The 23414-nt window shown below is 52.6% G+C and overlaps 1 long non-coding RNA gene across 20 annotated transcripts in view; it reads left to right on the top strand.

Moving 5' to 3' along the window:
- The window catches only part of LOC117197384 (uncharacterized), a 127034-nt gene that overhangs the window by 54434 nt on the left and 49186 nt on the right, over positions 1-23414 (top strand). For 13 of the 20 annotated variants that reach the window (XR_007476071.1, XR_007476074.1, XR_007476087.1 and 10 more), the window contains 2 exons: positions 1952-2247; positions 3388-22586. This is a non-coding gene — a long non-coding RNA (uncharacterized LOC117197384). The remainder of the gene's footprint in view (positions 1-1951; positions 2248-3387; positions 22587-23414) is intronic. The other 7 variants (XR_007476088.1, XR_007476081.1, XR_007476084.1 and 4 more) reach the window with 6 other exon arrangements.

Genomic DNA, 23414 nt, shown 5'->3' with positions numbered 1-23414 from the left:
GGGGAAGCCTGGGAAGGATAGAGGTTAATTTTCCCAGCATCCTGGAGAAAGATGGGCATGAGATCAGATAATTACATCGTTAATAGAAAGATAAAGTCGGCTGTTCCTTTTTGCGCTCAGAGTCACATATGCTACATGTCTTTAAATTCCCAGCTCAACACTCAGCAATTCTTCAATGAATGTTTATTAAATGACTGTATGAGCCAGAGTTAAAAAGAGGGTTAAAGATGGATAGATCACAGACCAGTTGTTCTCAAAGTGTGATACAGGGAACCCTGAGGGTGTCCAGGCTTTTTGTAACAATCCAAAGACAGTTGCTAGTTTCCCTCTCAGTCTCTCACTGTGGAGTTTCCACAGGCTACATGACATGTGATACTGCAAACAATTGAGTGTAGAAGCAGATATTACAATCCCATGGTCTTCTATGAAGCCAGGCATGAAAACCATTTGCAAAATGGAGAATACCACTCTTTTCACTAATTTTTTTTGTTTTGGAAAACATAGTTATTACTCATAAAATATGTTGTGTTAATGTGCAATGAGTTTATTAATGTATTTTAATGAATTAATACATAATATATATTTTTAATTTCTCAGCTTTAACTTTTAACATAGGCATCCATCGATAGCTATAACCCAAATAAGCAAAAGCTCTTGGGGTCCTCATTAATTTTTTTTTTAATTAATTAATTTATTTATTTTTGGCTGTGTTGGGTCTTCGTTTCTGTGCGCAGGCTTTCTCTAGTTGCGGCGAGCGGGGGCTACTCTTCATCGCGGTGCGCGGGCTTCTCATTGTCGTGGCTTCTATTGTCGTGGAGCACGGGCTCTAGACGCGCAGGCTCAGTAGTTGTGGCTCACGGGCTTAGTTGCTCGGCATGTGGGATCTTCCCAGAGCAGGGCTCGAATCTGTGTCCCCTGCATTGGCAGGCAGATTCTTAACCACTGCACCACCAGAGAAGCCCCTCATTAATTTTTGAGAGTGAGGGTGGTCCCAAGAGCAGGTTCTTTGGGAACTGCTTTAACAGAACAGAGTAGGAGGGATGAGGTCGGGGCAGAGCTGGGGATCAGGAAGGCAGATTTGCAGCTGACTGTCGACCTCTCCAGGCTCATCCACCAAATGAAGATGCTGGACCCATAGTTTCCATCCTTGACAGTCTCTAATTTCACAGGCAGAGGCAGAGATGGAAGCTCAAAAAAGCCAACGGGGCCCTCCCCAAAATTCTGTCTCCCTCAAGTGCACCATGGAAATGCCACAGGGTGGGTTCGAGGCTAAAAATAATTGCCCCAAGACCTGGGGGTCAGAGGGCTCCTCCCAGAGCCAGAAGGGGGGATGATGTCAGTGCCCAGGAGCCGGCAGCATTCCTGGCCGCTCAGGTCTGTGGGCGACTGCTCAGGAATCCGCCATCCTTTTGTGCCCCAGAATCTCCGCCTGAGCCCTGTGTGTGTGTGTGTGTGTGTGTGTGTGTGTGTGTGTGTGTGTGTGTGTGTGAAGTAATCCGATTCAGGCTCTAACAACGTCCTTTCACGGAAGCCCCGGTGGAGGAACAAAGCTCAGAGCCTTGCTTTTCAGACGGCCATGACTGCCCCCATGTTGGGGCCCCAGTGAGCAGAAGTGCTAAGGAGAGAGCGGGTGGTGATTCCAGCAGCCACGACATCTTTTCCTTTCTACCCCGTCCCTCGCCAGGGCTGGAGCCCACACTCCTTTGCGGGGTTATTGGAGAAATGCTCTGAAACACTGTTAAAAATACCCACTAATAAATAAACACAAGTCATTTCTGAAGTGTACCCAGGAATAGCCAACTGCCCAAATAACCAATGTTGTTCTTCAGATTCTGGGAAAAATAGAAATGTAGGCATGGTTTATTTTTCCATTGCCCAAAGCAGCAGCATTGTACATATATGCTAATTTTAAGTTTCTGTTTCCATGCTTTTTTATCCTATCATCTTATAGCTTGCAGCAAGAGAGAAGAAGGAGAGAAAGGGAGACAATGAGAAGGAAATAAAAAACAGAAGTGGGAAGGAAGATTCTACTCTTCTCTTCCAACTCTTTTGATAACATTCAGAAAAACAACATAGTCTAGGTTTTCATGCTTCCTTCACCCTGGTAGACATGAATGATAAAGACCCAAGATGGCAGGTGAGCCACAGCAGGATGTTATCAACTTCCAGATCCCAAAAGAATCAGAAGAAAAGAGAGAAATCTGGGAAAAAGAGAAAGACTTGAGGCATTAGAAAAGGAGTTTGAATGTAAGTAATATAAAATAACTAGTATTTATTAAGCACCTGTGATCTACCTGTCATTTGACATGCGTTGTCTCATTTAATCACCAAAAAGCCTTTTCTCGTCTACAGATGAGGTAACGGCTCAAAGAGGTGGACTCATCTCTGAGTTCTCAGTGGTCTGGCTGGTGTACGGAGCCCTCGGCTTGTCTGCTCACCGCCACACCTCAGTCATCTGCCTTTCCCGTCTGTCCCCGCTGGGCGGCAGAGAACCCCGTGAGGAGGGGACCAGGTGGCGGTCAGCCTTGCAGCTCCAGCCCCCGCACGGCGCTGACACTGAGGCACCAGCACGACAGCAGATCCCAGCCAAGCGCTGCACTTGGCAACTAGGATGCGGTGCTGGAAACAAGAGGAGCCCGTGTCCTCACGTTGTCAGGGGGCTGAAGGGCCCAGCAGGGGGGCCGCCCCAAAGGGCAGAGGTGGCACAACCTGCCTACGACCACCCCGACCCCGGGGGAGAAGGAGGTCGGGGTACGGCCCTGTGTTGGGGGGGTACGGCCCTGTGTTGGGGGGCTACGGCCAGGGGCTTGTCTTCCCCAGCCCACGGGAGAGCGTGCTCCTCTCTGAGGCCAGGTGAGGCTCAAGTGAGGCTCATTCAGGTGTCCTTCCTCCAGGCAGGGTGCCGGCTTCCCCTCCCAGCCAGTACCTGCTGAGCAGGGACGGAGCATGTGGAAGTACCTAGGAGTACATGACACGGTCCCCCAGGTGTGGGGTATGCGTGAGGGCCAAGGTCTCTGGGGTAGCCAAATCAGCAGGGGCTTTAAGACACCAGGGCCCTGGAAGGAAGGAGAGGACATCCTCCCAGTTCAACAAGGCTCTGGAAGGTCAGAAAGGCACTCAGAACCTCCCACGGCTCCCCCTGAGCAGAGGGGAAAGAGGGGAACCCGGAGCAGGGGCCCCCCGCTCAGGAAGCAGATGGGGAGTGTCTGCCTGAGGTGGGGCTGGGGGACACAGCAACTCCTTCCTCGGGGATCCTCCAGTCGCAAAAGGAGCCTGGGACCACCACACACACACACACACGTGGGTGCACACAGTGCACACACACCCACATACAGGCACACACGTGCACACACACGCATGCACACAGCAGACCCACCATCTACACAGGACCTGCCATGTCATGAGAGGCCCCAGTGCCCACGGAACCAGACTGACGTCGGGACCCTCCACCACCAAGCACAGCCTCACTCAGGTAAGCAAACTTCTTCCTATGCCACACCTCCCCCCCCACCCCGTTTTAACTGAAGTGTAGTTGATTTACAACGTTGTGTTAGCTTCTGGTGTACAGCAAAGTGATTCAGTTTTATATATATATACTCTTTTTCATATTCTTTTCCATTATTCATTATATACAAGATACTGAATATAGTTCCCTGTGCTGTACAGTAGAATCTTGTTGTTTATCTATTTTATATATAGTAGCGAATATCTGCTAATCCCAAACTCCTAATGTATCCCTCTCCCCTTCCCCTTTGTAACCCTAAATTTGCTTTCTATGTCTGTGAGTGTTTCTGTTTTGTAAATAAGTTCATTTGTATCATATTTTAGATTCCACATATAAGCGATATCATGTAATATTTGTCTTTCTCTTTCTGACTTACTTAGTATGATAATCTCTAGGTCCACCCATGTTCCTGCAAATGGCATTATTTCATTCTGTTTTATGGCTGAGTAATATTCCATTGTATATATGTACCACATCTTCTTTATCCATTCCTCTGCTGTTGGACGTTTAGTTTGCTTCCATGTCTTGGCTATTGTAAATAGTGCTGCAATGAACATTGGGGTGCATGTATCTTTTTGAATTATGGTTTTCTCCAGGTATATACCCAGGAGTGGGATTTCTGGATCATATGGTAGTTCTATTTTTAGGTTTTTGAGGAACCTCCATACTGTTCTCCAGAGTGACTGCACCAGTTTACATTCCCACCAACAGTGTAGGAGGGTTCCCTTTTCTCCACACCCTCTCCAGCATTTATTGTTTGTAGACTTTTTAATGATGGCCATTCTGACCAGTGTGAGGTGATACCTCATTCTAGTTTTGACTTCTATGCCCCCCTTTTTTTAACCTTGAAAAAATTGTGGCATATAACACACATAGAGAAAAGTGTGTAAAACAGAAATGTTTGTGAATTATTATGAAGCAACTGTGTAAGCACGTGTCTCTTCAGCTGCTGGAACAGAACAGCAGGCTGGGGCTTAAACAACAGAAACTTATTCCTCACAGTGCCAGAGACTGGGAGTCCAAGAGCAGGGGTCCAGTGTGGTCGGGGTTCTGGGGAGAGCCCGCTACAGACTGCCTTCCGTTGTGTCCCCACATGTCTGGGAGCAGAGAGGACGCCGGCTCTCTCGTGACTCTTACGGGGGCACAAACCCATCCCTGAGGCTCCACCCTCATGGCCTCATCTCATCCCAAGGCCCCACCTCCTAACACCATCACATGGGGCGGAGGGGTAGGGTTTCAACATGTGAGTTTTGGGAGGACACAAGCATCTAGTCTATAACACAAGCAGGCAGAAAGCAGAACATGGCCAGGCCCCCAGAATCCTCCTGCAGGTCCATCCCAATCTCCACCTTCCCCTCTCCCAACCCTCCCTGCTACCTGACTTCCAACTCTGCCCTGTAGCTTGGCCTGGCTTTAACTGAAACCATTTCTTCATTTTCCCTTCTCTTCCCCACCTTCACCTAGAGTTGCGTCATGGGTTGAAATATGTCTCCCCAAAATCCATATGTTGAAGTCCTCACCCCCAGTCCCTCAGAATGTAACCTTATTTGGAAATAGGGTCATTGCAGATGTAATGGGGTCATCCTAGAGCTGGGTGGGCCCTAATCCAACATGACGGTGTCCTTACAAATAGGGGAAAACACCATTGAACATGAAGGCAGAAATCGGGGTGATGCTTCTACAAGCCAGGGGACACCAAAGTTTTCCAACAAACCGCCAGAAGCAGGGAGAGAGGCCTGCACGGATCCTCCCTCAGAGCCTCAGAAGGAACCAGCCCTGCTGACACCTTGATCTTAGACTTCTGGCCCCCGGGACTGGGAGATGACCCATTTCTGTAGTTTCTGCTGCCCAGTGTGTGGTGCTTCGTAACAACGGCCCTAGAAAACGAATACAGTCCTTCCACAGCCTAGGAGAGGGTATGAAAAGGAGGTGCAGAGCTTTGAATTGGCTCATAAGTCATGGTTTCAAACTAGACAGACTAACTTTTAATATCAAGAGTGTGCAGAGAGCAGTGGAATCTGGTCCAGCTCCTGTTCAGGGAGAGGATTGGGGGTTGCAGGGGGGTGAGGCTGCCATCGGGTTGGTCGAGGAGAAACACTTCCTGCGTCAACACACAGGTCGCAGCTCTTCGTGTGGTGGCTGGAGGCTGAAGGGTCTCCTCAGGGTGTCTCTGTGTGGTGAGGTGTCTGGGGGGCGCTCACCCTGGGGCCGGTGGGAGAGACGTGACCCACATCTGGCTCGGTCACCCTGGGGCTGATGCCATCCGTCGGTATGGCCCGTGCTCTCACCTCCAAGGGAGACTGAGTCTTCTGCCCAGCGTGACCTCGTTTCCTGTTCTGTTTCCCCCTCGTGCAATGGAAAACTCCCTCCTGCACTGGGGGCGTGAGGAGTGACAAAGGGAAATTAGTCCAAGGCTTTCGTGATATAGAAGTTGCTTTAGAAATGGTAAACAGCGAGACCACATCGTTCCCCTCAGGAGACATTTGTCTCTTCTCTAAATCACTGGGTCAAGACTTTGGTTAAACTTTAAAATTAAAAAGCAGCAGCAGCGGGCTTCCCAGGAGAGCGTGCATGTGTGTGATGCATGGTTTCGGCCCTGAAAAGCATTGCTCTTCAGTGGTTTTCTGGGTGGCGAGGACAGGGCATCCTTCCCTGGGTGTCGGGGCTCCTGGGCACTGGGGCAGCTGGTCAGCACGCCCAGCGTGACATGGTGGCCGTTGGGAGGCAGCACTTTGCACGGAGGTCTCGTTGGACCCACCCTGCCTTCCCCACGTGGTCCTGTTGGGAAGCTGCCAGCTGGCTCCAATGTCCAGATGACACAACTTTGTCTGGGTCCCCTCGAGGGACATGGAACAAAAACACGGATCAGAGGGAGCCGGACACAGAGAGTGCAGGTTGCTGGACCCTCCACGTGGGGCCCCAGAAGAGGCAGAACCGCCAAGCTGCTGGCGTCCATGTGCCCCTGCCCTGGGCTTGGGGATCAGTGGAAGGGACAGCGACAGGGCCCCTGGGGGCTGACTCTGCTTTGTGTCTCCAGCTGGGGCTGACTTCACAGGTGGGCTCAGTTTATAAAATGTCAGCTAGCTGAACGCATACAGCTTGTGCATTTTTCTGTCAGTACATTCAGTGAAAAGTGAGACAGAGAGAGACAAAGAGAGACCGAGAGACATAGAGACAGAGACAGAGAGACAGTGACAGACAGAGAGACAGAGACAGAGAGAGACAGAGAGGAGAGAGGGCAACAGCACAACCAAAGTACCCTTCAAATGTTGGGGTTTCTGCAGATTTCAAGCTGTCTTGTCTTCTTCTACATGGGATGAGTTCCTTCTCGCCCTCTCCCAAAAGTGGTACTGTCTAATGTCCCAAATCAGAAAGAGTCTGTTCTCCAGCCTCAGAAGGGAGAAGTTGGCCCACTTTCCTGCTCCCTACAGGAAATGGCCCCGTGAGGAACATGATGCTTGGGCTCCAGGACATCATGCAGATGTGATGTAATTACTGATGCAGGACCTGGGGGCAGGCAGCTGCCCCAGGGGCTGCATGGACACAGGGACGCCCTCCCCACCTGTCTCAGAATTAGGCTCCCTCCCACTGTCTCTGTCTTCAGTGGTCTCCACCTGCTTCACCCAGGATTCCTCTGGGGAAGACCTGAAGGTGAGGTGGAAACTGAGGCCTTGGGGGTGGGGGGCAGGGCTGCTGTGGGATCCACGCTCTGTTCCTGAGGCAGCGTCATTCCCAGAGCCCAGGTGAAAACAGCACATTAATTCGCAGAACAGGCATCGGCCAAACCGAGTTCCACTCCTCCTAAGACCTAATAAGTAATCTCTCTCTCCACCTAAAAATATAATCTGGCTTTAAATCCAGCCCACAGGGTTATATAAGGCGCGGGGAGCAGGGAAACAGCGAGGCTGAGCTCTCACTCTCAAAGACGAAAACAAAACTCGTGCCCACGAGCAGGCGCGGACCTTATGGGCAGAGGTCTTCTCGTGTGCCCTGATTTCCCCAGCGTCAGCCCTGATGGCTTCATCAGAACATGCCTCACTGACTCAAGTTAAAACCTTCACTTAGCTGCTTCTCTCACACTCTGTCACCTTAAAGCATCTTAAGGCCAGATTCCCCTAGGGCCACAGTGGAAAGGGACCATGATGTCCCCTCCTGTGACAATTACCTCCTGTCCACAGCACTCGAGCTCTGAGCTCTTTACCAGAGAGTCCAATGAGTCAGGTCTCAGAATCCTGAAATCTGGACAGACCCTCCCCCTGCCCCCCTGCCCCTCGGCCATGGACACGTGAGAATGCATCTCAACGTGATTGGAAGGCCAGGAACTGGAAGTGATAAGACTGCCCAGGCGGCTTTTACTTTTGCTTTTACCTCTTAAAAGAGCTAAGAGCGCACATTGTTCAAGCCATAAATTCTTTAAAAGGTTAAGTGGATCCAGTTACATGATGTATTTGTAGTAACAAGCCCAGAAGTGGAGATCAGGAGGCAACAGGCCCAAGAGTTCTAATTCCATCACTTTCCAGGGTTTAATTCGGGGGTAGATCTTGCCCCCTCCCTGGGCCTCCATCCCCTATGTAAGCTCAAAGGAGGGCATCAGATGGTCACTAGGTCCCTTCTGGGTCTCCAGGGTCTGATTCAATTCCTCCTGGGTTTCCCACATCAGCGTTGGGCCTCCCGCAGCCATGGCGTCTCCTGGTGTTCAACAGTCAGGCCCACGGGGTCTAGCAGGTCCAACCGGTGGGTCTCACTGTTCTAAAACCCGGGGTCCACCAAACCGAAAACCCCCAAATGGTTGTTGTGTGACCCCAACTCAGCAGCTGCGCATGCACTGCCATCTACCTAAACGGACAGGCACAGAGTATGGGCAGGTGCCGGGGTAGCCTGGACATAGAACACAGGTGCCCCGGAGCCAAGGCGGCTCCCTCACCAAGAGCATCACACACTCTCCAGCCTAGAAATGCTGTTGCCTGGACACGAGCGAAGTGAGGTGCGCTGGCCGTTTCCTGCCTAAAGGGAGCACAGTGGAGAGGTCACAGGTCACCACAAACAGGCAGGCAGGGCCCTTCCTGGACTTAAACACCAATACCCAATTCCGGTTTGGCCATTGAGGTTCAGGCTGGTACCTAGAAGCCCGGCTCACAGTTTCCGCTGACTCATTTCCGCATCTTCCCTGGGGAGACTGAGGCCTGTAGGTGGTTTTCACCTCTTCCGTGACCACACCAAGTGGGGCTACAGTGTCACACAAAATGCTGGTTTCAAAATGAGAAAGCAAGAGGGAGAAGTGTGCCCGGGTGAGTGATTCCATCCCGAAGGGCAGACTCACTGATGGCTCCAGCCCAGCAGGCCCAGGACCGGCGTGCAGAGGTGCCCCTCACCCTGGACCCCGCTCCTTCCCTTCCGTAGACTAGATGTGTTCTCAGCAACCGTGCGTGGATGCAAGCCTGAGTCCAAGAGGAGAGCCTTCTAGAAGCACTGTTTCTCCTTTTCCAAAGAAGAAACGGTTCTTTCAGAGAAGCCCCCTCCCCGTCCCCAATTAGTTCTCAGACACATCCCTCCTGCCAGCAGAGCAGTCTCATGCCCAGAAGGAGACAGGGCTTTAACGCCCCACACGCACACAAGATCCCATCAGCTGCCCTCACCCAAGCCGCCCCTGGACGTTATTCTTTTTTTTTTTTTTATAAATTTATTTATTTACTTATTTATTTTTGGCTGTGTTGAGTCTTCATCGCTGCATCTGGGCTCGTTGCGGTGCGCGGGCTTCTTATTGCAGTGGCTTCTCTGGGTGTGGAGCATGGGCTCTAGGCGCGTGGGCTTCAGTAGTTGTGGCATGCGGGCTCAGTAGCTGTGACTTGCAAACTCTAGCGCAAAGGCTCGGTAGTTGTGGCACACGGGCTTAGGTGCTCCACGGCAATGTGGGATCTTCCCGGACCAGGTTTCGAACCCATGTCCCCTGCATTGGCAGGCGGATTCTTAACCACTGCACCACCAGGGAAGTCCTGGACATTATTCTTTCCTTTCTTTTTTTTTTTTAACATCTTTATTGGAGTATAATTGCTTTACAGTGGTGTGTTAGTTTCTGCTTTATAACAAAGTGAATCAGTTATACATATACATATGTTCCCATATCTCTTCCCGCTTGCTTGCGTCTCCCTCCCTCCCACCCTCCCTATCCCACCCCTCTAGGTGGTCACAAACCACCGAGCTGATCTCCCTGTGCTATGCAGCTGCTTCCCACTAGCTATCTATTTTACGTTTGGTAGTGTATATATGTCCATGCCACTCTCTCACTTTGTCACAGCTTACCCTTCCCCCTCCCCATTTCCTCAAGTCCATTCTCTAGTAGGTCTGTGTCTTTATTCCCGTCTTACCCCTAGGTTCTTCATGACCTTTTTTTTTTCTCTTAGATTCCATATATATGTGTTAGCATAAGGTATTTGTTTTTCTCTTTCTGACTTACTTCACTCTGTATGACAGACTCTAGGTCCATCCACCTCACTATAAATAACTCAGTTTCGTTCCTTTCTATGGCTGAGTAATATTCCATTGTATATATGTGCCACATCTTCTTTATCCATTCATCTGTTGATGGACACTTAGGTTGCTTCCATGTCCTGGCTATTGTAAATAGAGCTGCAATGAATATTCTCCAAAGAAGATATACAGATTGCCAACAAACACATGAAAGAATGCTCAACATCATTAATCATTAGAGAAATGCAAATCAAAACTCCAGTGAGATATCATCTCACACCGGTCAGAATGGCCATCATCAAAAAATCTGGAAACAATAAATTCTGGAGAGGGTGTGGAGAAAAGGGAACCCTCTCGCACTGTCAGTGGGAATGTAAATTGATACAGCCACAATGGGGAACAGTATGGAAGTTCCTTATAAAACTACAAAGAGAACTACCATATGGCCCAGCAATCCCACTACTGGGCATATACCCTGAGAAAACCATAATTCACAGAGTCATGGACCACAGTGTTCACTGGACGTTATTCTTGATGCGTTTTCTCAGCCTTATGCTGCTGTGGACACCAGGGGCCGCCCTCCCCCCCGACCCCACATCCATTGTTTGCAGAGAACTGACACAGCCCAAGCTCCAGGTGATTTTTCTCATCACAGGTGTGGTTCAGGGAAGGATGCAAAAACTCAGTCCGCGCATTCAGGGTGAAATGCAGGGTTTGTTCTCTCTTTGGGGGAAGAGGCGCTCCCTCCCTCCTCCTGGAGGCGAATAGGAGAGCACATGCCACAGGAGGTGTGGCAGCCAGGCCATCACCGTGAGGGAAGCCAGCCTGAGGACAAACCTGCCCCATGGAGGAGGCGGGACTCAGAGAAGCACAGACAAATGGACTTCTAGTCCTGATGAGACAGAATTCCCAGAGCGAATCCCCCAGGATCTGGCCCTACCTCTGGACGTTTTCGTTATGTAAGCTGACAGGTGCCCTGCTGTTAACATCAGGTGGATATGTATTTTCTTTATTTTTATTATTTTCTTTATTTATTTTGGCCCCGCCGCATGGCTTGTGGGATCTTAGTTCCCCAGCCAGGGATTGAACCCGGGCCACCACTGTGAAAGCGCTGAGTCCTAACCACTGGACGGCCAGGGAATTCCCATGATGTGGATTTTCTTGACCCATGAAGCACTCTGGTAAAACCATCTTTAGAAACCTTTGCTATTTGCATGCATCTGTTATCACACAGGAAGTAAACACGTCATGCTTGCTGTAGAGGTCACTCCAAGGCAAATCCTAATCCCTCCCTTCCAGCCAGTTGCCCCACCAAGTCCCGCTGTCCAGGCATTCAGGAGCCACGGAGCAGGAACCTCTCAGACGTCCCACTGTGACATCCCGACTTGTCCCTACAACATGCTGAGGTTATAGATCCTTGAGCAGAACGGGCAACGTGATGAGCGAGAGATTCTGGGAGGATTGTCTGGTGACGTGAAGAAGCAGAAGAGCCAGTGGGAGGCAGCAGCAGTGATGGGGGCGGGGAAGGGAGAAGTTTGAGAGACACGTCCAAGGAGGAAGGGCCGATGCACTCAGAGGGACCAGGGGCCAGCAGGGACCTGCAGGTGTGCAGTGCCCGGCAGAGAAGGACATGGTGGGGGTGGGGTCTGGGAAGATGAGCTTAGCGATTTGGCGACATGAACTGCGATGTCTGCAGGAGTGGTATCAGGAAGCACCTATTCTGGTCTTAGATCATTTACAATTTTGTTTCTGTTTTGCTTGGCGGGGTATGTGGGAGTTCGAGTGGTGACTGAGAGGTTTATGGGAAAGAGAGCATGAGAAATCACTGCTCTGCTAAGAGAACTAAAGACAGGGATGAAGGGAAACAGTGCTTGTATTTCACTGTTAAAGCCTCATTGGCTGTGGGGCGAACATCACCAAGGCTGACATGCAGGAAATTCTGCTTGGTTCCTTAAAAGGTAAGTTCGGCTGAGAAGGTCCTTCCTTCTAGGAGATATTTTAGAATAAGTGGAGTAGATTCCCTCACACACACACAATGAGATAAACTCCTGTAAAGCGGCCGACGTTTGCTGGGTATCTAGAGTCAGAAAGTATCCCATGAAAACAACAACATTTTACAATGAGGAAACAGCCCAGACAGATGAGCGGTGGTGCTGGACTGCAATCAGGCCTCCCGGTCCCTGCACTAGAGTCTGGGGTCCATCCAAGTCCTGCATCATTACTGCGTTCCCCCTTTCACTCTGAAAAGGGCCTGATTTGGACCATCCATTATCTGGTCCACTACCTATGGGGTGGAAGAGTCTGGATGCAGAGTCACCAAGTCCTTTTCTTGGTCGCCGTGAGAGCCTGGCGGGAGACTAGGATTGAGCGGAGGTGACTCTGCGTTTGAGAACCTGAGTTTTCTGCCTGCTGCCTGGTGGGCTCTGCATGGGGGCTGGAAAAAGGGTCCCTCCTCTTCGGGGTGTGCAGTACGAACTTCTCTCTTTGAATCTGTAGTTGGTGAGTCGCCTGAATGCCTGCCCATCCAGCTCTCTCCTCCGGCCAACCTCCTGGTTCACTTCTGAGCGATCTGGCCACCGAGGCGCCGTCGCTGCGGGGACCACGGGCCGCCGAGGGTGTCTGCGTCCCTCCGCACGGTCCCCACGCCGCTCGTTTACGTTCTGAGCTCTCACAGCACAAGTTCAGCGGCCGCAATCTCCCGAGTCCTCAAGAGTTTCGGGGAACTGGCCTGGGCCAGGGGTGTCTGCTCGTGGTCACTGCTGTCTGCACTTCGGGACGCATGGCCGAGGAGACGGGAAGAGGCGCTAGAAGGTTAGTGTGGTTGACAGTCACAGGGATGCGGCCACAGACAGGGGACAGAGTCCCGTCGAGGTCTCGCTGTTCTTCCGGGCAGCTGTGCGGTCTGCTCACCTGTCCTCACTTCCCCGCGGACTGGTGAGAGAAGGGCATGTAGCTAGGCAGGTGCATCCTTTCCAAAGAGCAGAAAACCAGCGATTCCTCCCCAAATGGTCCATCAGGCCCAGAGCTGAAGGTCAAGCTCGACGTTCTGTGCCAGGACCTCCTCCACTGCCTGTCTCTGAAGAGGCAGCAAGACCTTGCCACGGTCTGTCCCTCTGCTCACCATCTGAATGACACTAATCTCGGTGTCCATGCCATGTGCCATCCCAGGCAGCCTCCCGACAGCAGGATGGGGCCCGGGTCTGCATGCGGAACCTGAGTTCTCCACACGTACCCCTGTGCCTGTGACCCCAGCCAGTGCAGACTGAGGGGTCTAACAGAAAATGGACAATCAACAGTCTGATGGTGCTTCCCACTAACATGCGTGGGAGTTATCAGAAGCCACCATGAAAGCTGGGTGTCAGGCCCCGTTCCAGCCACTGATCAATTCTGATTTTACTCCCAATGTACAGCTGAGGAAATGGAGGCCCAGAGATGTTAGCTCTTTTGGCCCAGGTCACACAGTTAGGCAGAGGCAGAGGTAAGATTTGAACCAGGTACTTGGAAGAGCAGTGGTGCTCCAGCGTTCACTGTACAGACACTACACCCTCTTAGACCTAAAGAGGCGTCTCCCTGTGACCTCCAAGAAGCCATCCGCCTCCAATGGCTCTAATGTAGGTAGCAGGGCTGGGGGAATTTTAATGTCACCCCTTTGTCTTAGTGAGCTCGGCTGCTGTAACACAACACCACAAACTGGGCGGCTTATAAATAGCAAACGTTTATTTCTCACAGTTTTGGAGGCTGGAAGGCCAAGATCAAGGTGTGGCCAGGGTTTGTGTCTGCTGAGGACCCGTTTCCTGTTTCACAGACAGCTGTGTCCTCAGTTGGAGGAAGGGGCGAAGGAGCTCTCTGGGCTCCCTAATCCCATCATGACACTAATCCCATCATGGGGGCCTCCACCCTCATGACCTCATCACCTCCCAAATCCCCACCTCCTGACACCATCCCCTTGGGTTAGTGCTTCAGTGTATGAATTTGGTGGAGGACAAACATTTACTCTGCAGCACCCTTGCTCTCCTTCCTGGGGCCTTTTGGTTTGGGTACATAGAAACATTATTTGTGGGAAAACTCAAAATGGACAAGCTTTGGGGAAATGCTGGGGTACTGATGTGGGCATGGAAGGAAGCTCACATCCTGAGGGCAGGCACCGCGCCTGCCTGCTCCCTGCCGTACCAGCGTACTCTGGTACTCTGTACTCTGGCCCAGGGCCTGGTGCAGAGTGATGAGAGCTCACTGATCGTTTCCTGCGTGAGTGACTGGTGATTTTTAACAGGTATAACCTATGTGACTGCCGAGCAGATCCACTGGAGTCTCTACGTCCTCAGGCTTTGTTTGCAGTCTTGCCAGCATCCCACTAATTGAAATGTTTGTGGACTTACATATTCTTCGGGTCTGCTCATGACACAGGAGCCCCCAGGTGACCAGGGTCTTTATCCTGGTCACCTTAACATCAACAAAGAGAAGAAGCATCATGGAAAATCTCCTCTCCACCTGGTCCTACCCTTCCAGAGTCCCCAGGCTCTGCTGGACCAACGAGCTGGAGGAACTGTGGGTGGGCAAGGCTTGTCGTATCCGCTTGGTGCAGCCAGTCCATGCCCGTGGGTGCACACACTGCATGTGCGTATCTATGCGTGCGTGTCCAATACCATTTCCTGGAAGGCCACAGCTATGCCATGAAGAACGAGTGACTCACTGCCCCACGGAAGTCCTCGCCATCTCACAGGCCTGTCTGGAGCTGCCCAGGTCTCATGGTGAAGGATGCTCAGCTCACTGCGAGCCGGCGCCCCGGACCCCGTCCTCAACCATCTGTTTGGCTTTTGGCCACTGAGAAGAGAAACCTGCTAACTCTCCAGGTAATACCCTCTCTCTTTAGCTTCTTAAATATTCCAGAAGGGGAATCAGTCAGGTCTCAGACAACAGCAGAAGTCTGAGAGAAAACGGGTCCCGTATCTTCCCATCCAGATCACCAATCCACCATCTCCTCTGCATTTCCCCCACCTCTGGCTCTGCAGATAACCTCTCTGTCCTTCTCCTCCTGGCATTTCCTGACTGTTACTCATCGTTCACTCAACACTTTAGGAACCTACTACTGTGTTAGATTTTATGCTTGGCCCTGAGGATACAAGGAAGGATCAGGCAGCATCCCTGCCCTCAAAGTAAAAACTGAGATCAGCCAGGACAAAAAGCTTGCTCTGAGTCGAGTGTTGGCAGGTGTTGTGAAGAGGAAAAGGAGAAGCTGAGTCCTGGACCACTTCTCCTTGCAGGTGAGCAGTTCAGAGAGGAAAGTCTTCACTGCTTTGGGTCATCCTTGGAAACCGGAAGGCAGGACTGGTATGGGTATCCACATTCCCAAACAGTTCTGCTAGGTTAACAGTATGTGGTGGCTCTTTTTCCTAACCACGCACCCCTGGTCCCCCGGAAGTACTCTCTTCAGCATAGAATCGAAGACATGGCCTGTGTGTGTTTGGTCCCGCACAACCAGACCCCCTAGAGATGGTGAAACCGGACCAGGATGGGACTGGAAAGATCTGACGCCTTTGCGCAGAAGCAGAAAGAACAAGGGAAGGTCTGGAGGCATCCTGAATCCAGTCTACCTTCGTCCTGACTCCTTTTTAAATTTCATGAGCCAAACCATTTCACGGGATGACCTGTACAGTTAGGAAGCAGGGAGAAGGCCTGTGTTCCCAATCCCCTTGAACCCACTGGCCAGGATAGAATTTCCTCCCAAGCAGGTCAGGTCTGGGCCGTCAGAAGGATCTGTCTGCTTGTGTGTTTTGTTTGTTTGATGGGAGGGGGAGGTGGGGCAGCCTGGAAACAATCAAGGTGACCGTTGACCTTTCACCAGTTAAGGTCCTACGGTCCCAACACCCAACGTGTGAACAGGCGCTGGAGGGCCCAGTAAGCCAGACACATGCAGACCACCTCCCCACGGCCCCACTGATCAGGGAACAAATGCAGACAAACAGGCAATCCGTGACATCCTTGAAAAACATGTCTCCAGTCCCAGCAGAGAGATGGGGGGAGGCTGGGAGAGGCTTTAATCATTCACAGGCCCCCAACCAGGAAGGTGCCCCTTCAGTGTCCGTCCCCCCTACCCCCGAGACTGAACCTGAGATCCGTCCGGTTCTGTACTCCACCTCCCTCACCCCTGCAAGCAGGATGAACAAAAGAGGCAGGAACACAAGGTTGAAAGCTCTGGTCCAGGTGGTTAGGACCACAGGGTTTGCTCCATGCTAGAGCTCCAGGTGGACCCCCGGCTCTGAAAGGCTTTGTAGCTGGAGGGGATGAACCCACAGCTCCAGCCAGTCGGGACCTGGGGTGGCATCCCTGGGGATGCTGGAGATGGATGCTGGTCCAGTCTGTGCTGGGGTCACGAGTTGCCGGGCTCACCCAGCCCAAGGAGCTGCATGGGGCGGGGAAGGTGTACGGAAACCTCGGTGGTCTCTAGGGGGATCACAGGCGAATTCATCAACCTCAAAGCTGCTCCTTGTGATTATGGGGCAGAGGGCAGTGCATCATGGTTTTGGGATCACTTTGTGGAAGTTTTTCAGGAAATCAAGGTCTGCCGGGAGCCAGGAATCTGGGTGTGTTTAGCCCCGCGCCCTGCCCTTGACAGTCATGGAATAGTCCTGAAATCCACATGCCCGACCCGCCCTAAGCTCCCTGTTTTGGTTGGGTTTGTTTTGCCCTGTCTCATCACTAACCCTGTGGTTTTCGAATGCCTCCTCCCTGCCCCTGTTCCATGAGGTCCCTCTGTCCCCACAGGGGTCTGCTGCCAGGAGCCAGAATAAATAGTGGGAGCTGGAAAAGAGGAGGGTTGAAAGTCAGCGGCTCCCACGAGTCTCTCTGTAGGTCTACACCCCACCCAACCTGCGTTTCATCTGCACACCACGGCTGGCTCCGGCACTGCCCTGGCCCCAGCTGCTGGGACTCCTCGAGTTTCTTTAGGTTGGCAGCAAAGGGAACCGGATGCTGCTGCCCTGGAGGACGTCGTGTTCTTACATCTGCCTCAGACCACAGCCCTGTGACCACAGAGATGGAGAAATTGATTTCTTCCCTTTCCCCCAGCCGTCCCCAATGTGACTACCTCTGCCCCGCAGACACCCTGGTTGCCTTGGATGTGAGTTCTGCTTTCCCTTCATCCGCAGAGGATAAATGGCTGAGGTGTCACAGCTCGCAGATTTCATAGCCACGGCTCAGATGCAATCAATACCTTCCTATAACAACCCCACGCAAGATATGGGATCTTCGTTAAGTCAACAAATATTTTTCACAACTGACACTCAGATAGGAGCCTGATTAGCAATTGGTTTTCATTCTTCTTGGTTGTGGTATTTTAGCTATTTCCTTCTATCTTTCTTTCTTCCTTTTCCCCTTCCTTCCTTCCTCCTTTCCTTGCTTCCTTCCTTCCTTTCTTTTATTTGTTAGCTCTAATATCCTTATTCTTCAAAGTATTTAGGTAAAGAGAGTTCCAAAAAGCCTTTGGTCATTTATTCTAGTGTCTTTCAATGACCACGGTCAGCAAGTTCTAACTTCAATCATGTTGGCAGCTAAAATAAACAGGGCTGTTTTCTCTCAAAAACGAGAATGTCTACACTAAAAAGCCTTAGTTAGGTTCCCGTATGAGTCATTCTGTGTTAATGTGGGAAGATTCGGACGATTAGCCCGAAGTTTCAGGAAGACGTCGCATCAAAGGAGGGCTGATAAAACACAATCTCAGGAGGTGAAGCCTGACTCTAAGAGGCTGTCATACACCCAGGGCTCGAGTGAAGCTCATGAAATAACAGTAATTTATTGAACAATTACTCTAGGCCAGTCCTGTGCTGAGCAAGTTTATTTGTTATATTATTTAATCCTCCCAACCGCCCTCTGAAAGAAATATTGTTATTTCCATATTCCAGTCAATGCCTTCAGAGTCCATGTTCTCCTCAGGGTCAGAAACTCACAGGCAGAGCCTGGTCCAGGAGGGACTGTCCGGCTCTGAGGCTTGGGCTCTAACTGCCGGGACCCTGGGGGTCTGGGTCTTCTTCCCTTGTTCTTTTTTTTTTTTTTTTAATTTCTTTATTTTTATTTATTTTTGGCTGCGTTGGGTCTTCCTGGCTGCTTGCGGGCTTTCTCTAGTTGCGGCGAGCGGGGGCTACTCTTCGTTGCGTTGCGCGAGCTTCTCATTGTGGTGGCTTCCCTTGTTGCAGAGCATGGGCTCTAGGCACACAGGCTTCAGTAGTTGTGGCACGCAGGCTCAGTAGTTGTGGCTTGCAGGCTCTAGAGTGCAGGCTCAGTAGCTGTGGCTCACGGGCTTAGTTGCTCCACAGCATGTGGGATCTTCCCGGACCAGGGCTCGAACCCATGTCACCTGCGTTGGCAGGCGGATTCTTAAACACTGCGCCACCAGGGAAGCCCATTCCCTTGTTCTCATTCTTGGCAACTAGTGACAAATTACTTTTCTTCGGTGGCTTCAGTCTCCTTACTTTGCAATGGCATTATTGGCATTATTGTCAACCATTCACTAAAGAACATCAATGGACAGTTCCTGGCACTGCTCTAAGGGCTGTGAATGGGAATTGCAGCTATACAGCCCCCAGGGTTGTTATGGAGATTATATTATGGGATGGTGTCTAGAGATCACTTAGCGCAGAGCTGGCACACAGCTGGTACCTGACAGACAAGGGCTGGCTCATAACGATGGCACACCACAAAGCCTTCCCAGAGTGCCCAGGGCCACCAAACTTCTCTTCTTCTGAGCTGACTCTGCTCCCACTGCCACACGGCCACCTGCTGATAAGGTCTCGCTCTGGCTCATGTAACCTCCAGTGTCTAGCAAAGTGCTAATGGCATAGAAGAGGCTCAGAAACATCATTTAGCTGATGCCCCAAATGCTCTCTACGCACTGCACCAGGCACGCAAGTATTTCCATCCACACCACTGGTGTGATCGCTCATTTCATGTGTCACATTGGCTGAGCTAAGCGATGCCCAGTAAACATGATTTCCAGGTGTGGCTATGAGGGTATTTCTGGAAGAGATTAGCATTTGAATTGGTGGATTGAGGAAAGACCACCTTTGCCCACGCAGGTGGGCACCATCCAGTCCATCAAGCGCCCGAATAGAACAAAAAGATGGAGGAAGGGGGGAGTTTGCTCGCTCTGAGCTGAGACCTCCATCCCTTGGACATCGACAATTATTCCTGGTTCTTGGGCCTTCGAACTTGGACTCAATCACCCCCCACCCCCAGCTCACTTGGGCCTCCAGCTGGTAGATGGCAGACGGTGGGGCTTCTCAGCCTCCATGATCACACGAGCCAATTTGTATCACAAATCTCCTCTGTATGTCTATATATCCGATTGATTCTGTTCCTCTAGAGAACCCTGAGCAGAGTGGCTGGGTCCAAGGCCCACTCTTACCAAAGCAAATAGACAGTCAACTCCCTTGGTACAGAATGAAACAGTTCTCCTTGAATAACTGTTTTTGTTACAGTCATTTTTGTCCTGAGAGATTTCAAGTGCTTTTAAGGGCCCTTGAAGCTTGAGGAGACTTCTGTCGAATCAGCTGTGAGGGGAGTTTTCTGGTCCCTCCGCTGTCAGTGAGGGAACGCCAGGTTCAGGCCTCTTTGGGAGAGTCGGCAGGTGGAGTCTTCTTTGAACTCAGGCCGGGGCAGAGACCCCTGACCCCGGGTTCCCACAGAGGCCCTGGGGGGAGGGGCAATGAGATCATGTCTGCAGAGGTCCCCAGCCACTTGGAAGGCGATACCGCTGTAATTTCTTGGAAAAGCCTTCTCCTTCCCATGGTTTCTGCTCACACCAGCTCAGTTTTCCTCACCTAACCGCCGCTCACAGCAGCCTCCTGCTCTTGACAGATTTCCGTCTGCTTGCCCTCCCGGCCCCTCCTCTGGGCTCTCCCCTCAAGGCCAGGTGCCCATCTGTCCACAGGAGCCTGAGTTTAAAATCCTGTGGTCTCCACCAGCCATTTAATCCTCCGGATCACTCTAACAAAGGGTGTTTGGGCGTTGGGGCAACATGGTTCATTTTGTTGTTTCATTTTTATGCATTCTCTCACTCTGGGTACAGGAGTCTGGGGAAGGAGGAATCCGGGGAGTAGGTTTTCGTGGTAGGAGATGCTCACCTGTTGGAAGCACAGTCATATACGTTTGGGGGGGTGCTCTGCCAGTCCGCAGCTTGTGTGTGATGACCCCACCCCCAATGGGCTCCTTCTCAGTGCCTGGGGTAGAGTTGGGCGGGGAGACCATGTCCCTCCGTAAACAACTCCACCCAGGACACCTCGGATCTGGGTTCTGGTTCCGCTTCTTGTGTTGATTTTCTTGGGGGTGGACGGAAAACCCCTTTCCATCCTGAGTTCTGACCCTCTTATCTGAGGGATGGCTGTCGCCATCCAGCATCCACAATTTTCCGTGAGAGCATGGGATGCTTAAGTGGAGACAGAGACGTGAAGGAGTTTACGGGTCAGACGGATGTGTGAGCCATGAGTGTGAGGAAGGGTACAGGTGCCACTGGGGAGGGGCGTCCAGGGAGACCCTAGAGCTGACTTCTCCACATGGGATGGAGCAGGTGGCAGGTGAGCAGGGCCTTGAATAGCACTCCAAGGAGAGTGGGCCTTGCCCTGAGGACCAAGTGTTCTTAGCAGGTGTGGGCGGAGCTTGGCAAGACCAGAGCCAGAAGATTCTGCCAACTCATCCCTCGGGCTGGGGCAGCAGGGCACCTCTCGGACGCACATAGTGAGTAGAAGGCCCCGTGGAACGCAGTGACTCCAAGTCCTAAAGGAGCCTTGAGATCTCTGGACAGACTCAAGCCAGAGGAAATTTTCTTAAAGCGGCAAGCATTGTGTGCTTCAGAGCAAGCTCCCTGCCCCACCGCTGGTTAGTCACTTTGCACACATCACCTCTTCATCCAAAAGCTGGAGGGTAGGGCTCCTCCAGCTCTGAAAGGAGATGCTAGGAGCTCTAAAAGCAGGGGAGGCTCTGGCTGACGCTTCCACACTGGAAGGTGGGACAGGGTGGTGATTACAAGTGTGGGTTCCCAGGTTGTACATTTCAAACTTCCACTATGTCATGTCCACTATACCATAATAAAGTCAGAAAACAAAGAGCAGGGGTTCTGGGCTACAACGCCCAGGCTGGAGTCTCACCTCCACCAGCAATAGGTGTGTGACCTTGTGCACGTTCCCTAAGTCCTCTGGGCATCCGCTCTTCTTTAGCCAACTAGGGATCATGGTGATATCTACCCCACAGATGTAGTCTGAGGATGTCATGGGATAATTCGTGTGAACACTTGGACTGCACCTGACACATTAGAAGACTTCCATAAAATGAGCCTTTATGAGGACTGTTTCTCCAGCATTTTACTTTGAAACCATCCCAGGAAGATTGAATAATAAGGAGTCTTTTGGGATTCTTGGATGTAGGAACTACGAGGCTCCCCATGTTCCTAGTGAGGAAACTGAACCTCAGAAGGTTAAATACCATGCAGCATCGCACTGCTGAAAAAGGGGCAAAGCACAGTTGGGAGGCTGTCCTCACCTCTCATCACCCAGCCTGGGCGGGAGGAGGGACACGCCAGCCTGAGCTTCACAGAGCATCTAGTTCAGAGGCACAAAAAATTGGGGGCTGTCTGGCTTCCCTGGTGGCGCAGTGGTTAAGAATCCGCCTGCCAATGCAGGGGACACGGGTTCAATCCGTGATCCAGGAAGATCCCACATGCCGCGGAGCAACTAAGCCCGTGTGCCACAACTACTGAGTCTGCGCTCTAGAGCCCGCGAGCCACAACTACTGAAGCCCGCGCGCCTAGAGCCCGTGCCCTGCAACAAGGGAAGCCACCACAATGAGAAGCCCGTGCACCGCAACGAAGAGTAGCCTCTGCTCGCCGCAACTAGAGAAATCTCGAGCGCAGCAATGAAGACCCCACGCAGACAAAAAAAAAATGTGGGCTGTCGTGTCCTGGAGGGCGTCTCCCAGACAGGGCTTGGGGTTGGGGGGGAAGTGCAGGATCAGAGGAGGCGGTGGTGGAGGCAGGACCCCAGCCGGCCCATCAACCACACAGGCCTGCACTGCTCCACGGGTCGAGGGACGCACCCTCATCTCCTCTTCCAAGCAGGAAAGACACCTGACCCGAGGCGGCCGAGCTCTCCACGCCAGGTAATGGGTCCCAGCTGCGGCCGCTGGCCCGCCAGCCCAGGCTCAGGCCCCGGCTCCCTGTGGTTTTGCAGCCTGGCCGAGCTGTAACTCAGAGCCTGGGTCTCTCCAGCCCAACGTCTGGAACCGCCCGCCTGCGGGTCTACAGAGAGCAGAGTAGGTGCTCAGGGCTCACTGAACGTTGAGACGACGCATGCGCGGCGCGTGGGCGCGTGCATGAGCGCCTGGCGTTGTCGGCGACGCCCGCCCAGTGGCCCGGCTCCCGCCCTTAGCAGCGCGGTGCTGAGAAGAGGGGCCTGCGGGGCGGGAGGACCTGGCCCCTGGAGCCTCACGGAGTACAGCAGCAACAGCAGCAGCAGGCTGACCCCCCGGAGCCGTCTTCCGAGTGACCGCTCGCGCTTCCCCTGCGCGCCCCACGCCCGGACTCAGAGGCCCCGAGGCCCCACGCAGGGCTGGCTGCTGCCTCCGGGAAGAGGTGAGCAGAGAAGGGAGGTGAGGGGCCGGGGGCTTGGGGCTGTGCCCCCTCCCAGGGAGGGACGAAGGGGCTGAACTGCACAGGCCTGGGGCAGGAACGCTTGGAAGAGTTAACAGGAAACCCACCAGCCAGACTCTCCTCTCAGCTCTCCAAGAGGATGGGGGTCGCTGGGGCGCCGAGGAGGGGGCGCGATGAGAGAGAAGGTCTGACCACAACCCGCTTCTTCCAGACGCCCATTTCCGAGGGGGGGCCGGGGGGGGGACCCCCCTGAGGCAAAGCCCTCAGCCCAGACGCGGGAGCCTTGTCACTTGGCTGTTTTATGTGGTTTGGAAGTGAATCGGGTTCTGGGTTTTGAGGCCAAGATACCTTTTTTTTTTAACTCCCCCCCCCCTCCTTTCCTCTTTGGTGAGCTTGTTATGACTGGTTTTGGAGCCTGGCTTACGGAGCGGGGAGAGTGTGCAGGCTGTGTGGGTGTCGGGGCCCTGACAGGGGGAGGGAGCCCGGAGGGGGCCTGCGGAGGCCCGGCACCCCTGCAGGGGGCGGGGGCTGCCTCCCCAAGGGCAGGAGGAGGGGCGGTGGCGTCGTCCCACCTGGCCGGGGTTGGGGTTTAGGAGGTGGGGCGGTAGTACCCTCAGGTGCAGGTACTTTGCGTCTGTGAGTTAGATTGTTCTCTGGTGCAGACATCATTTATCCGCTCAACTGTTTCTCCTGTGCGGGGTCAATCGAGGCCCACCAGGACGAGAGACGCTTCAGGCGTGCCCTCGGCCAGCCCCAGGAGGCGGCTGGTGGTGGCCCAGCTGCCCTGGGCAGGCGCGGGGGGCTGAGCGC

This window comes from Orcinus orca, chromosome 2, assembly GCF_937001465.1.
Source record: "Orcinus orca chromosome 2, mOrcOrc1.1, whole genome shotgun sequence".
Classification (NCBI taxonomy): Eukaryota; Metazoa; Chordata; class Mammalia; order Artiodactyla; family Delphinidae; genus Orcinus; species Orcinus orca.
Note: the sequence above shows the minus strand (reverse complement) of the source record. Positions and strands in the feature narration are given on the sequence as shown.